General features: G+C 41.1%; 1 pseudogene; it reads right to left on the bottom strand.

Moving 5' to 3' along the window:
• Positions 1 to 1,496: 1,496 nt before the first annotated feature.
• On the bottom strand, positions 1,497 to 1,614 carry LOC124799406 (annotated as a pseudogene).
• Between the last annotated feature and the right edge of the window lie 11,906 nt (positions 1,615 to 13,520).

Raw genomic sequence — 13,520 nt, 5'->3', positions numbered from 1 at the left:
ACCCTGTGATACCACTGATGGCAAGAGCAGAAGCTAATGCAGGTTGCCCACATACAGCGACAATGATGTCTCAGTTCAAAATCGCAGTAAGCCACACTCCCTTACGTATCACATGGCAAGCCATGCCTCCTTTAGAGAACGTCCCTCTCTCCAGCCAATCATAGAGTAATTTTTTAGCGGGCATTAAAATGCGGCAGCCAGTCACTTGAACTATGTGAAAGTGGCACCATGTTCAATGATACACTGTATTTCCACGTAGGAAAATTACAGGACCTTCACCTGAATTACATAAAATGACGTACTGTTCAAAAGATTATGAAACTGTCACTTGAACTGCGTAAAAAATTTCGTAAATATCTTCAACTGAATTGCATAAATGGGCACCATCACGCAGATGCTCACACACATACACACATCCATCAAAATTTCTGTATAAAACATGATTGTGAACTCCCAAGTCAAGTGCCCCAGTGCTATTTTCATGCCAAATAGTTTAAAAAAAAAAAAATGTGGCTAAAAAATTACATGCTAAACAGACAGTTGCTGATTGTCACAATGTTAATACAATGACTAAAATATGCGTAAAAATAAGCCATAAACACAATATTTATGTCAATGTTATTTCCTCATCTCATAACGAAATGTCAAGTGTTACAATAGTAACTCCACATCTTAAATGCGTATTTCTATCTGGGAATATGTTATTGATGATTCACAGCGCGATCTGACATCACCTGAGGTTTTTACAAGTTTTTCACAAATGATTCACCTTACTAAGCACTGTTTTAGGGGAGAAGAACATAATGCATCGTGCTCTACAATATAAAAATATAATATTTGATATTGATAGGCTAATACTGATTTTTATTTGATCTGAACGAGACCTGCTGAAGGTTATTTACATAATGAAATTCCGAGGTAAGCTGCAATATTTACCAACTGGAATTATTGTGTCAGGGTGCTCTACAACGTTTACAGGCTACATTTCCAATAATCAGCTACTAGATAAATCAAATATCTAATATTGTGCTCCACAATAAAACATGTAAGAACACACAACACAGCCACAGACAAACGAATTGACCACGCACCATCATATGGTGCGAAGAAGGTGTTTCAATGATATCTTTATTGCGATGCCTACTTAAATTGCATATTTTCAGAATACGTTAGGTAAACTTCATAGTATGAAGTCTTTGCCTAGAACACAACACGGCCAAAGGCACAGGGGAAACATAGCCAAAGTCAGTGGTGCAACAAAACAGTGGTGCAAAGTCGATATCTCTAGAACTAAAACTTAACTCCTCCCACACAGGCCACGAAGGCCCAAAGGTACCGACTGGTCGCCGTGTCATCCTCAGCCCACAGGCGTCACTGGAGGAGCATGTGGTCAGCACACCGCTCTCTCGGGCGTATGTCAGTTTCCGAGACCGGAGCCGCACTTCTCAATCAAGTAGCTCCTCAGTTTGCCTCACAAGGGCTGAGTGCACCCTGCTTGCCAACAGCGCTCGGCAGACCGGATGGTCACCCATCCAAGTGCTAACCCAGCCCGACAGCGCTTAACTTCGGTGATCTGACGGGAACTGGTGTTACCACTGCGGCAAGGCCGTTGGCCCCGATATCTCTAAAATTCAATATTTACAACTTAAATAAAATTATTATAAAAATAAGTAATGATTTTGAGTCAAAAACAACACAGTCATCATACACTGAAGAGACAAAGAAACTGGTACACATGACTAATATCGTGTTGAGTCCCCGCGAGCACGCAGAAGTGCCGCAGCACGACGTGGCATGGACTCAACTAATGTCTGAAGTAGAGCTGGAGGGAACTGACACCATGAATGCCGCAGGGCTGTGCATAAATCCGTAAAAGTACGAGGGGGTGGAGATCTCTTCTGAACAGCACGTTGCAAGGTATCCCAGATATGCTCAATAATGTTCAAGTCCGCGGGGTTTGGTGGCCATCGGAAGTGATTAAACTCAGAAGAGTGTTCGTGGAGCCACTCTGTAGCAATTTTGGATGTGTGAGGTGTCGCATTGTCCTGCTGGAATTGCCCAAGGTGGTCTGCACAATGGACGTGAATGAATGCAGGTGATCAGACAGGATGCTCACGTAGGTGTTACCTGTCACAGTCGTATCTAGACATATCAGGATTCCCATTTCACGCCAACTTCATACTCCTCACACCATTACAGAGCCTCCACCAGCTTGAATAGTCCCCTGCTGACATGCAGGATCCATGGATTCATGATGTTGTCTCCATACCCGTAAACGTCCATCCATTCAATATAATTTGAAACAAGGCTCGCCCGACTAGGCAAACATGTTTCCAGGTAACAATGTCGGTGTTGACGGACCTAGGTGAGGTGTAAAGCTTTGTGTCGTGCAGACGTCAAGGGACACGAATGGGCCTTCGGCCCTGAAGGCCCATATCGATGATGTTTCGTTAAATTGTTCGCACGCTGACACTTATTGATGGCCCAACATTGAAATTTGCATCAGTTTCCGGAAGGGTTGCACTTCTGTCAAGTTGAACGATTCTCTTCATTCGTCGTTGGTGCCGTTCTTCCAGGATCTTTTTCCGGCCGCAGCGATGCTGGAGATATTTGATGTTTTACCGGATTCCTGATATTCACGCTACACTTGGAAATGGTCATACGGAAAAACCAGCACCTCATCGCTACCTCGGAGATTCTGTATCTCATCGCTCGTGCATCAACTGTAACACCACGTTCAAACTTACTTAAATCCTGATAACGCGCCTTATAGTGGCAGTAACCGATCTAACAACTGCGCTAGACACTTGTCTTATACAGATTTTCCGACCGCAGCGTCCTATTCTGCCTCTTTACACTGTTTACATATCTCTGTATTTTAATACGCATGCCTGTATCAGTTTTTTTTGGGCGGTTCAATGTATTATATTTTTGAGAGATGACACCCTTCGCAATTCTGAAAGAGTAAATACATCACCAGCCGAAAAGCGATGTACACGCGGTAAACACCTGCACCACTCCTACCAAAAATGGAATACCCGTTTCTCTGCGTTTTTCGTCCAGTGAGAAGGACGAGGAGAGAGAAAGACAGCTACTCAATCGTGAAACCCCACTGGAGATTGTATCGATTGATCGAAACTGGTTAGAGCATAATCGCTTTGAATATAGCAAATACAATAATCATGATCCACAGAAAACAAGTTACAATGTGAATAAAATGAAAGTTCTGAATAAACAGTCACATTTGAAGCTAGTAGGGGTATCAGTTACCAGAGGTGTCAGCTACTGTGGGTGTCAACTTCTTGTGGTGTTAGCTAATAGGGGTCACAGTTACTGGTAGGGTCAGCTATTGGAGGTGTCAAATACTGGTGGTGTCTGGTCTTTGCGGTGTCAGCTTCTTGCGAGACAATGCAGTTTTAGAAACCAGAAGCTGAAACTAGCAGTAGCTGAAACTCCTAGTATCTGACTCTCCCAATAGCTGCCACCCCTAGTAGCTGACACTGCCAATAGCTGCTACCTCCAGTAACTGACATATCCAGAAGCTGCCACCCCAGATAGCTGCCACCCCTAGTTGCTGACACCCCAGATAACTGATATCCCCGGTAACTGACACCCCGTTTTGCTTGTAGGGACAAATCTTGACTTGTGGCATCAATAAATCTCAGTTTGCTGTCTATTCGCTTTGCTTCTAAGAACAAGTAGCGGCTTTCTGTAACATGTCTTAACTCGCTAAGTTCATGAAGTCATCGAACTTACTGACATCTGTGTAAGTTTGATAATGCAGCCTCGAAGCAAGTCATATTTCCTCATGCTGACTGAAATGCACATAGAGGATAATGACAGCTACCATGTCAACTGACCAACATCCCCCACCTGGGCCGCAGTTTACGATTATACTGGGAAACGATTACATCGGAAAGCAGATACCAAGAGAAAAAGTTACACTGGAAAATGGTAGCACTCGACGACAATTTGTTACATATTTCTGCAACACTATGATGTGACTTATCAAAACTGATCAATACTGCTCAGAACTAGTCGAGTAGTCACATTATTGCACATACACTTTCATTATGCATTCACGGTAATGGTAGTCACCATGACCGAGATGTGGGCAGTCACCTTGTCAACTGACCCTCATTACCCCTAATAGTTATTGGGTGGTTGGGTGGAGAACTGTAGGGCCCCCCTAGACAGGTCAGGCGTGCACTACACACCGGAAGCAGCTACTAGGGTAGCAGAGTACGTGTGGCGTGCACACGGGGGTTTTTTAGGTTAGAGGGACCCCCCCTTGGGCGAAACGATAAAATACCTGACGGCTTACCAGAGAGGACATTATCATCGTTGATAAAGAACGTCCGTCCTCAGAGACCAAAAACAGGAAAAGTTAATGTAATATTGGTAAACTGCAGGAGTATCCAGGGTAAGGTTCCTGAATTAGTATCTCTTATTGAAGGAAATAGTGCGCATATAGTATTAGGAACGGAAAGTTGGTTAAAACCGGAAGTGAACAGTAACGAAATCCTAGACACAGAATGGAATATATACCGCAAGGATAGGATAAACGCCAATGGTGGAGGAGTATTTATAGCAGTAAAGAATTCAATAATATCCAGTGAAGTTATTAGCGAATGCGAATGTGAAATAATCTGGGTTAAGTTAAGTATCAAAGGTGGGTCAGATATGATAGTCGGATGCTTCTATAGACCACCTGCATCAGCAACCGTAGTAGTTGAGCGCCTCAGAGAGAACCTGCAGAACGTCGTGAAGAAGTTTCGTGATCATACTATTGTAATAGGGGGAGACTTCAATCTACCAGGTATAGAATGGGATAGTCACACAATCAGAACTGGAGCCAGGGACAGAGACTCTTGTGACATTATCCTGACTGCCTTGTCCGAGAATTACTTCGAGCAGATAGTTAGAGAACTAACTCGTGAAGCTAACGTTTTAGACCTCATAGCAAAAAATAGACCGGAACTTTTCGACTCCGTGAATGTAGAAGAGGGTATCAGTGATCATAAGTCAGTGGTTGCATCAATGATTACAAGTGTAATAAGAAATGCCAAGAAAGGAAGGAAAATATATTTGCTTAACAAGAGTGATAGGGCACAAATCGCAGAATATCTGAGTGACCACCATCAAACGTTCATTTCTGAGGAAGAGGATGTGGAACAAAAATGGAAAAAATTCAGAAACATCGTCCAGTACGCCTTAGATAAGTTCGTACCGACTAAGGTCCAAAGCGAGGGGAAAGATCCACCGTGGTATAACAATCATGTACGAAAGGTACTACGGAAACAAAGAAAGCTTCATCATAGGTTTAAGAGTAGTCGGATCATAGCTGATAAGGAAAAGCTGAACGAAGCGAAAAAGAGCGTAAAGAGAGCAATGAGAGAAGCATTCAACGAATTCGAACATAAAACATTGGCAAACAATCTAAACAAGAACCCTAAAAAGTTTTGGTCATATGTAAAATCGGTAAGCGGATCTAAATCCCCTATTCAGTCACTCGTTGACCACGATGGCACCGAAACAGAGGACGACCGAAGAAAGGCAGAAATACTGAATTCAGTGTTCCGAAACTGTTTCACTGCGGAAAATCGTAACACGGTCCCTGACTTCAGCCGTCGCACGGACGCCAAAATGGAAAATATTGAAATAAACGATATCGGAATTGAAAAACAACTGCTATCACTTAGTAGCGGAAAAGCATCCGGACCAGACGAGATACCCTTAAGATTCTACAGTGATTATGCTAAAGAACTTGCCCCCTTTCTATCAGCAATTTATCGTAGATCGCTGGAAGAACGTAAAGTACCTAGCGACTGGAAGAAAGCGCAGGTCGTTCCCATTTTCAAGAAGGGTCATAAATCAGATGCGAATAATTATAGGCCTATTTCGCTTACGTCAATCTGTTGTAGAATAATGGAACATGTTTTGTGTTCTCGTATTATGACGTTCTTAGATAATACAAATCTCCTTCATCATAACCAACATGGATTCCGCAAACAGAGATCATGTGAAACTCAGCTCGCCCTATTTGCCCAAGAAATTCACAGTGCCGTAGACACTGGCGAGCAGATTGATGCCGTATTCCTGGACTTCAGGAAGGCATTTGATACGGTTCCGCACTTACGTTTAGTGAAAAAAATACGAGCTTACGGAATATCGGACCAGGTTTGTGATTGGATTCAGGATTTCCTAGAAGAAAGAACACAACATGTCATTCTTAACGGTTCAAAATCTGCAGATGTAGAGGTAATTTCGGGAGTACCGCAAGGAAGCGTGATAGGACCTTTATTGTTTACAATATACATAAATGACTTAGTTGACAACATCGGTAGCTCCGTGAGGCTATTTGCAGATGACACGGTTGTCTACAAGAAAGTAGCAACATCAGAAGACTCGTACGTACTCCAGGAGGACCTGCAGAGGATTAATGCATGGTGCGATAGCTGGCAGCTTTCCCTAAACGTAGATAAATGTAATATAATGCGCATACATAGGGGCAGAAATCCATTCCAGTACGATTATGCCATAGGTGGTAAATCATTGGAAGCGGTAACGACCGTAAAATACTTAGGAGTTACTATCCGGAGCGATCTGAAGTGGAATGATCACATAAAACAAATAGTGGGAAAAGCAGGCGCCAGGTTGAGATTCATAGGAAGAATTCTAAGAAAATGTGACTCATCGACGAAAGAAGTAGCTTACAAAACGCTTGTTCGTCCGATTCTTGAGTATTGCTCATCAGTATGGGACCCTTACTAGGTTGGATTAATAGAAGAGATAGACATGATCCAGCGAAAAGCAGCGCGATTCGTCATGGGGACATTTAGTCAGCGCGAGAGCGTTACGGAGATGCTGAACAAGCTCCAGTGGCGGACACTTCAAGAAAGGCGTTACGCAATACGGAGAGGTCTATTATCGAAATTACGAGAGAGCACATTCCGGGAAGAGATGGGCAACATATTACTACTGCCCACATATATCTCGCGTAATGATCACAACGAAAAGATCCGAGAAATTAGAGCAAATACGGAGACTTACAAGCAGTCGTTCTTCCCACGCACAATTCGTGAATGGAACAGGCAAGGGGGGATCAGATAGTGGTACAATAAGTACCCTCCGCCACACACCGTAAGGTGGCTCGCGGAGTATAGATGTAGATGTAGATGTAGATGTAGTACCTTCAATGTATTTGGACTAATGGTAGTCAGAATGTTTAGGGTAATGGCAGTTGTCATCTACTATTCAGTATGCGGTTTCATCCAAGTTAAATGTAGTTTCCACTGAGTGACAGCATGATTTAGCGTTACCAAGGAAGATGAGACACGTTTTATCCTGAAAGATGAACTTAATACTCTAATATGATCTCACAATAATGTTCGTGACTTTGATGTCGGTTTTAGAGACGACTGTTTGACGAATTTTGATGTGGGAACAGCATTGTTTACTTCGGTAATTCTCACTGAAAGGTACATTTTAAGCTATATGTTATTTCAGCAGTAGGACCCAAGTGCGTTTTGCAGTGTTATAGAACCAATTTCATAGATTTACATTAACTCAATGTGTGGTACAAAGATCGAACTATGCTCTTCAACGAACCTGTAATTTATATCAGCAGTGTCAGTAAGTAGCCATGTATGTCTTAATAAGTAATAGAGCTAATTAAGGTGTGTAAATATTTATTTTGATGGGTCACTGTGCTTTCATAGTGTGGTACAAAAATCGAGCTATGAACACTCCCAAGTGATGCTTAATCTATAAATTAAATCAGTAACACCAATAATATGCCAGCCAAGTGTACTGTTTTAAATTTTACACAGCTAAGTTACAACGATAGTGCATTGTGTGTTTTATACACGAAATCTTACATACCTATATATATATATATATATATATATATATATATATATAACCTGTTGCAAAGTTTGAATGTTCGTTTCTGGTCGGAGATGTGTAATTATATTTGTGTACTATGATAAGCAAACGGTGTGTGTGTGTGTGTGTGTGTGTGTGTGTGTGTGTGTGTGTGTGAGAGAGAGAGAGAGAGAGAGAGAGAGAGAGAGAGTGCGTATGTGTGTGTGTGTGTGTGTGTTTGTGCTGTAAATCGTTACTTTCTACGGTAAAAAGTTTTATTTCAGTTGCAAAGATTCTATTTTATAGGTACAGATCTTCCACCTCTGTCTCGTTACACCATTTTCTTTGCCTATGTTACATCCCTGCCCTCGGCCATGTTGTGTGAAACATAAAAATCTCGTACTACGAGGTTCTCCATCTGTACTCCGAAAATACGCAGTTTAAGTGTTATTTGGAATAAATTTCTCGTCGCAACACCTGCTTCCACCTCTAATGGTGTTTGGTCAGTCCGTTTGTCTGTAGTTACGTTTTGTGTTTTTGCTTATTTTTACATTTGGAGCATTACGGTTAGATATTTGGGATAATTTAGTAGCTGATTATGAACAATAAGCGGCTGTTTGATGATGATGATGCTGTGATGTATGAGTATGCGTCATCGTTGAGTGACTGTAGCAGGATCAAAGATGACTGAGACCAAATTTCTAGTTGCTGGATGAGTGGCAACTAACTCCAGATGCAGAAAAATGTAAGTTAATGCACATGAGTAGAAAAAACAATCCGGTAATATGTGAATTAAGAAGGATGTAAGACAAGGCTGTAGCCTTTCGCCCCTACTCTTCAATCTGTACATCGAGGAAGCAATGATGGAAATAAAAGAAAGGTTCAGGAGTGGAATTAAAATACAAGGTGAAAGGATATCAATGATACGATTCGCTGATGACATTGCTATCCTGAGTGAAAGTGAAGAAGAATTAAATGATCTGCTGAACGGAATGAACTGTCTAATGAGTACACAGTATGGTTTGAGAGTAAATCGGAGAAAGACGAAGGTAATGAGAAGTAGTGGAAATAAGAACAGCGAGAAACTTAACATCAGGATTGATGGTCACGAAATCAATAAAGTTAAGGAATTCTGCTACCTAGGCAGTAAAATAACCAATGACGGACGGAGCAAGGAGGACATCAAAAGCAGACTCGCTATGGCAAAAAAGGCATTTCTGGCCAAGAGAAGTCTACTAATATCAAATACCGGCCTTAATTTGAGGAAGAAATTTCTGAGGATGTACGTCTGGAGTACAGCATTGTATGGTAGTGAAACATGGACTGTGGGAAAACCGGAACAGAAAAGAATCGGAGCATTAGAGATGTGGTGCTATAGACGAATGTTGAAAATTAGGTGGACTGATAAGGTAAGGAATGAGGAGGCTCTACGCAGAATTGGAGAGGAAAGGAATATGTGGAAAACACTGATAAGGAGAAGGGACAGGATGATAGGACATACATCTGCTAAGACATGAGGGAATGACTTCCATGGTACTAGAGGGAGCTGTAGAGGGCAAAAACTAAATAAAAAAAAAAAATGTGAATACAGCAACGGTAACACGTTACTTGACACAGTCATGTCGATTAAATATCTAGGCATAACATTGCAAAGCAATATGAAATGGAAATAATACGTGAGGATTGTAGTAGGGAGGTGAATGGTCTACTTCGGTTTATTGGGAGAATTTTAGAGATGTAGGTCATCTGTAAAGGAGACAGCGTTTAGTACAGTTTTGTGATCCATTCTTGAGTACTGTTCGAGTGTTTGAGATTAACGGAAAATATCGGAGACGGGCTGCTGCTAGAGTTGTTACAAGTAGGTTCGAACAACATGCGAGATTACGAAGATGCTTCGGAACTCAAATGGGAATCCGTGGAGGGAGGACGACGTTCTTTTCGAGAAAAACATTTGAGATAATTTAGAGAACCGCATTTGAAGCTGACTGCAGACAATTCTGCTGTCGCCAACGTGCATGTCACCTATGGCACAGCAGTAAGAGAAATTAGGGTTTATATGGAGGCATATAACCAGTCATTTTTCCCTTGCTGTGTTTGCGACTGAATGGCTAGTAGTCGTGAAAGATACTTTTCGCCACGCACCCTACCGTGGCTTGCGGATTATTTATGTAGATGTAAACGTAGAAAGACAGTCTGCAAACGCTTTAGAGAACCTTGGCATCATAATTCTGGTTGTTAAAAGTTGTAGCCTTGCTCGAAAGTTGGTTTTGTTCATAACCTCAAGCAGACCTAGTTCAGATGCAAATAAAAAGGAATAGTTAATAACATAGATTACATTTTGCTATTGTAGAACAGCAAGCGTTATCTAGTTCCTCTTAAAACTGTGGTCGCTAATGTGAAGCATTACTGAAAAACTTGTAGAAACGTCTGATGATGTCAGGTAGTTTTACGAACCACCAATAACATATTCTTAGATCGAAATGCTATAGCCTTCACATATTTTAGATGTGGAGACACCGTTGTAACACTTTATATAAATATCTTGTATGCTGCTGATGGCTAATTTTATAAGATGACATAAACTTTGTGCTGTTGATGGATTTTTGCAGATAGTTTAGTCACTGAATTTACATTGTGACACTTGAAAAGCATCATAGAAGAATTTAGATTTGGGAATGTTTATTAAATTTTTTATTACATGAGAGTCCACTGTGCCTTACAGCAAGTGCAGGCCTAGAAATGGAAGTAACTGCATTGTTCAAATAGCTTGCAGAAATTCAAATTGCCAGTTTGTTTGCGGGCTTGATTGCTTAGCACAGTATTTTAGCCAACATGTGTTTTGTGCAGTAATGAGCTTGGTCAAGTTAGTTTTGCTACATCGTCTCATTTAGGTATGACGTGAAATGTCAACTGCCTGTCCAGTATATTAAGCAACTTATTTTCAGTCACCTGTGCTTTATAACTAATATTTAATTTGACGGTCCAGGGTCCATTGCGTTTCACATAAAGTGCAGTGCAGCAATCGAAATATATATGTATGTCTGTGTGTGTGTGTGTTTTATATATACGTGTTTGTGTGTATGATGGCACCAATAAATTCAGATCAGGATAGGATGTATTATCTTTGAGCATGGTGCCATTTTTACACAATTATAGTGCCTGATTTTAGTAGCCACTAAAATAGTACGTTTTGATTGGCTGGATTGGGAAACGGCAAATCGAGGGGGACGGAGAGGAGAGAGAGAGAATCATGACATCAGTCAAAGGATGCACGTCTTGTCATATGATAGATAAGGGGAGGCGTTGCTTATCGTCGTTTTGGATTGTGACATATACATTTCCTGCATGCAAGCAACCCGCAGTAGCTCTTGAACTTGGTGTTAGCGGTTTCACAAGGTTTAGTACCACATTTAAGAGCAAAGTAGCTCCGAGTAGCTGTAGATATACTACTTTTTGAGATGTCTATAATACCTATAGTTTGCGTCATTTTCTCATTTCATCTTTAAATTTAATGTCTCCTGTGTTATCTAATTTTTTGTACTGATTCTCGTGGTTTTACTCTTGTGATCGTACGCTGCCTTCACCATTTCACCTCTCAAACTTATTCATTCATTTTATATTGTATTCTTTCCCCTGTTTCAGTCCAACATAGCCCAATGCTCCCTCTGAATCTCTCTACAACTTCTGGTTCTTTCAGTTTATCTAACTCCAATCTCCTTAATTTCCTACTGTTTTCTATTTTTTTCAGTTTCAAATAGTGTTCGTAATCAATGAATCACGGTCAAAGACGACATTTGCCCATGTGAATGTCTTTACAAGTCTTATTTTAAAATCTCTGTCTTACCATTATATAACCAATGTGAGACCTTCCAATGTTTGAATGTGTGTGAATTCCTAAGGGAACAAACTGCTGAGTTCATCGGTCCCTAGACTTCCGCACTATTTAATCTAACTTATACTAGAACAACACACACAAACCCATGCCTGAGGGAGGATTCGAACCTCCGGCGGGAGGGGCCGGGCAATCCGTGACACGCGGCTCCCATGTGTTTAGGTCTCTTCTACGTACATGACCTTCTTCCATGATTCTTAAACTAAGTTGCTTCCTTTTTCCTTCCTTTTCTACAGTCCATGTTCTTTCTGCCTACACACTTCACGAATTACCACCGTACCTACCTTCAACCTAACCATTTATCTTTTTATGATCTCTGAGCTACCTACGAAGTTAATGGATACTACAGTGCATACCCCAATCCATAGAATGTCAGTTTTGTTTCATCTGATAACGACATTCCCCTGAGTAGACTGCTTAAGGAAGTCCAAATGTGGAATTATTTACCAAACGTGATATCATTTTCATTGAGCTTATGGAGTAGAGTAGCATATCCTCAGGAAAAAATGACGGCCGTAATTACCTCTTGTTTTCAGCTGTTCGAAGTACCAGACAGTAAGAACACGTTGGCTAATGTTAGAAAGTCATATTAATGAAGTAGGTCACTTGCAACAGACACGTTGGTAGTTTTATATATTGACAATGCGGTCACAAGCCCAGGAAAAGGTTATTGAATGTGACAATGGCCGCGGAAGCCGACGTTTATACATCTCGGTTGTTGCCCATACAACTGCTGGAGAGACTACCGCTTCTCTTCAGGAACCACATGTTTGCGTGGTCTCTCCACAGATGCCCCTTCATTGTGGTTGCACCTACTTTACGGTTATTTGTGTCACTGAGGGACGCAACCCACCTCACCTCAAGCTGAACGTGCTACTACTTACATATTATTTAAATCTTTAATAAAACAACTGAAAATGTCTCATTAATAAATAAAGTAAAAATTACAACTTTTAGAGACAATAGAAAAAAAATTAAATATTTCTGCACACCACTAACAGGTGGCTCTGGTAGTTACTTTTGTAGGAAGTTGTAGTATATAATGAGATATTTATAAGTAAATTACATAAGAAATTGAGAAATAGAAGAAAGAAAAATTAATTGTGTTTCAGTGCCTCGAATTCACTGTGTTATTACATACTTCCTTGTGGAAGCGAAAGTGATAGCTAATAAAATTTCAAAGATATTGTTGAAGAGTGGGTTTATAGTGTGCTTCTAATCAATGTTATTGGATGGAGGAATACCGCTAACTCCAAGACGTACAGAGACGAGGTACACCAAATAAATTTGCAATTTTCCTGAGATGCAGTTACTTCAGAGATGATGTTTGTTGTTGATAACGCGCGCTGTTGTTGTTGTTGTGGTCTTCAGTCCTGAGACTGGTTTGATGCAGCTCTCCATGCTAATCTATCCTGTGCAAGCTCCTTCATCTGCCAGTACCTACTGCACCCTACATCCTTCTGAATCTGCTTAGTGTATTCATCTCTTGGTCTCCCTCTACGATTTTTACCCTCCACGCTGCCCTCCAATGCTAAATTTGTGATCCCTTGATGCCTCAGAACGTGTCCTACCAACCGGTCCCTTCTTCTAGTCAAGTTGTGCCACAAACTCCTCTTCTCCCCTATTCTATTCAACACCTCCTCATTAGTTACGTGATCTACCCAGCTAATCTTCAGCATTCTTCTGTAGCACCACATTTCCAAAGCTTCTATTCTCTTCTTGTCCAAACCATTTATCGTCCATGTTTCACTTCCATACATGG

The sequence above is a fragment of the Schistocerca piceifrons genome, chromosome 5, assembly GCF_021461385.2.
Source record: "Schistocerca piceifrons isolate TAMUIC-IGC-003096 chromosome 5, iqSchPice1.1, whole genome shotgun sequence".
Taxonomy (NCBI): domain Eukaryota; kingdom Metazoa; phylum Arthropoda; class Insecta; order Orthoptera; family Acrididae; genus Schistocerca; species Schistocerca piceifrons.
The sequence above is the reverse complement of the archived record's forward strand: the minus strand, read 5'-3'. Positions and strand labels throughout refer to the sequence as shown.